The 3,533-nt window shown below is 34.2% G+C and overlaps 1 long non-coding RNA gene across 1 annotated transcript; it reads left to right on the top strand.

Annotated features, from left to right (window-relative positions):
- The first annotated feature begins 1,282 nt into the window (after nucleotides 1-1,282).
- Nucleotides 1,283-3,000, top strand: LOC119574867. Its single transcript, XR_005228913.1, has 3 exons — nucleotides 1,283-1,524; nucleotides 1,667-1,704; nucleotides 2,732-3,000. It is a non-coding gene; the product is annotated as an uncharacterized LOC119574867 (long non-coding RNA).
- Nucleotides 3,001-3,533: the final 533 nt, after the last annotated feature.

Below are 3,533 nucleotides of genomic sequence, written 5' to 3'. Positions count from 1 at the left end.
AATAAAATTATTAATAATAAAATTATTAGTAATAAAAGTGATAATGATAAAAGTGATAATGATAAAAGTGATAATGATAAAAGTGATAATGATAAAAGTGATAATGATAAAAGTGATAATGATAAAAGTGATAATGATAAAAGTGATAATGATAAAAGTGATAATGATAAAAGTGATAATGATAAAAGTGATAATGATAAAAGTAATAATAATAAAAGTAATAATAGTAAAAGTAATAATAATAAAAGTAATAATATTAAAAGTATGGTAGAAAAACCGACAATGCAAAAACTTGATTTATTTAGTTTTTGCATTGTGGGTTTTTCTACCATAGCATCAACACGGAAGAGTGTTTTACAATTCATAATAGAGGTATTAATGATGAAAATAATAAAGGTCATAATAAGGTTATAATAAAACTAATAAGACGAAGAATAAGAATAATAGTAATAATAACTTAAAAATAAAAAAATTAAAAATAGTCATAATAAAAGAAATAATAATGAAAGTAATAACAATGAAAGTAATATTAAAATATTAATGATAATAGTAATGATAATAATGAAAATGATAGTAATGATGTTAATGATGATGATGATAATACTCATGATAATGGTAATGATGATAATAATGATTATAATGATGATAATAATGATTATAATGATGATAATAATGATTATAATGATGATAATGGTAATGAGGATGATAATGATTATAATGATGATAATGACGGTGATTATGATTATATTAATAATGCCAATGTTAATAATATTAAAATTGACAGTACTATAATAATAATGATAACAAAATAACCCTTAAATTTTCCGTTATGTATTTCCTTTAGCAAATGACTGGTTTTCAGTTTAAATTCACCACTTCATTTCATTTAAATATCATCGCTTTAACATTTATCAAATCTGATAAGAAAGAGCAGGGAAATTTTTCCAATGGAGCAAATGAGCTCATTTGATATAATATTGATATGATATTGATTTTATGCCGCATCTCTCATTGAAATTAAAATTATTCATATAAAGTATGTACTATGGTACTATTCTCATCATTATTTATTTTGTCTAGTTTAAAAATAAATAGCTGTTCTAACATCCCATTGCCTCATTTCCGGTTTCGCTTAAATGTTTGACCTCATGTGACCTGCGCCTTAGAGTTCCACCGACCAGTGTGGAGTCCATTGGTCGAGGAAAGTGGGCGGGGCTTAGAGAACGGGGATTTCATCACAGTACATAAAGGGAAAGAAGTGAAATTTTCGGGGCAACACAGACTCAGTTTCTTTCTCCTCTTCCTCTTGTATCAGAGGGAGGAAGAGGAGGAAGGATTTATTCAGTAGTTATAACAACTGGTGCTTCAAATCCTTGCCATTCTGGTGCACTTCACTAGCACTGAAACATTGAAACAGAAGTCAGTAAATACGGAATTCTTAAGATGTTTATGTGCTCCAGCTCTAGTCGACAAGAAAATTTCTTTTGTTGAATGTGTAAATGGAGAGTTGTGAATCCGTTGGTGGTAAGTAATAGCTACCCTCGCTGTATTATGGATTTAGTTATTACTACTGTCATCTTAACAGGAATCGTAGCCACATTGTAGTATGAACTTTGAATGCCTTACTTTTATTATCAATGTTTAAGTAACATACATTTTTTTTCAGCAGACACAAAAAGGCGTGCCGCATATTTATTTGCTAAGGTATGTCCACAGCAAAATGAGTTAGGCAGCTGTTGCTTGCATGACTGGTGTAGATTGGATATTGATAAAGTGAAGTATCAATAGCTAGTAGTTTGTTTGGGGAAAGGGTGGTGGTGAGTAGTTTGTTTGGGACAACAGTGGTGGTTAGTAGCTTGTTTGGGACAACAGTGGTGGTGAGTAGTTTGTTTGGGACAAGGGTGGTGGTGAGTAGTTTGTTTGGGACAACGGTGGTGGTGAATAGTTTGTTTGGGACAACAGTGGTGGTGAGTAGTTTGTTTGGGACAAGGGTGGTGGTGAGTAGTTTGTTTGGGACAACAGTGGTGGTTAGTAGTTTGTTTGGGACAACAGTGGTGGTGAATAGTTTGTTTGGGACAAGGGTGGTGGTGAGTAGTTTGTTTGGGACAAGGGTGGTGGTGAGTAGTTTGTTTGGGACAAGGGGGGTGGTGAGTAGTTTGTTTGGGACAAAGGTGGTGGTGAGTAGTTTGTTTGGGACAAGGGTGGTGGTGAATAGTGGTGGTGGTGAGTAGTTTGGGATAACGGTGGTGGTGAGTAGTTTGGGACAACGGTGGTGGTGAATAGTTTGTTTGGGACAACGGTGGTGGTGAATAGTTTGTTTGGGACAACGGTGGTGGTGAATAGTTTGTTTGGGACAACGGTGGTGATGAGTAGTTTGTTTGTTTGGGACAACGGTGGTGGTGAATAGTTTGATTGGTGGTGGGTAGTAGTTTGTTTTGGGACAATGGTGGTGGTGAGTAGTTTGTTTGGGACAATGGTCATGGTTAGTAGTTTGTTTAGGACAACGGTGGTGGTGAGGAGTTTGTTTGAACCAATTGGTGTTGGTGAGTAGTTTGTTTGGGAAATAGGGGTGGTGAGTATTTTGTTTGGACAATGGGGTGGTGAGTAGTTTGTAAAAATGGGAGTGCTAGATGAAATGGTTACAGGAATTCAAAGGTTATTGATGATAAGGCATGTGAACTATTGGCCCTTCATGAATGTATCCCATAGTCACCAAGCAATTTTTCCACAGATTGAATGGCCTCTGGAATCAATCCCCCAAGATGTGCAGATCACCAATATCCTTCCTCGTGGATAAAGAACAGGTCGACAACTTCCCAGGGAGGCTCTAAACAAATTTATAAGCCTTCTGGAAACTACTGGGCAAACCCTCATTGTAAATCAGTGTAAGATTTAGTTTTAGTTCATCTTTGAGCATCTCAGAAGACTTCTAGCTTTCTACTGAATATTATTACTTTATCTGTGCAACGACTGCTGCTACTGCTAAAATTCATTATGCTTTTCAAGAAAAGAAAATTATACAAGATAATATTTATATATTATCTTGTATAATTTTCTTTTCTTTTCATATTCTGATGTTCCATGAAACAAAGGTTATTCCCCTGTCCTATTCTAAGCTAAGGCCCTCTTCTAATGTTAGCTTTAAATTTGTATTTAAGATTTAAAATATTAATTTTAACTAGGTCAATTTACAATATGTATGTAATTGGGTCCCATGTATAATTATGCGTGGTGACGGTGGGCGAGTGCGCGTTTTGTGCTAGTCTAACATTGCAACTACCTCAGGTATTATGCTTAAGTTTAGGATTAAACCACTTCCTTTTGTTATTGATTGTATGTGTATGTGTGCATTATCGTGTGTACAAAGATGAAGTGAAATACCACCCTAAGGAACACTAGAACGTTGTATTCCATTATTCATTTATGTGCAATATTGGACGCACGTATACAGACATACAAATATACATATTTCGTAGAAAAACCCACAATGTAAAAAACAATGTATACTTATGCGTATACACTGCAAAAAACAA

Source organism: Penaeus monodon, chromosome 7, assembly GCF_015228065.2.
Source record: "Penaeus monodon isolate SGIC_2016 chromosome 7, NSTDA_Pmon_1, whole genome shotgun sequence".
Classification (NCBI taxonomy): domain Eukaryota; kingdom Metazoa; phylum Arthropoda; class Malacostraca; order Decapoda; family Penaeidae; genus Penaeus; species Penaeus monodon.
The sequence above is the reverse complement of the archived record's forward strand: the minus strand, read 5'-3'. Positions and strand labels throughout refer to the sequence as shown.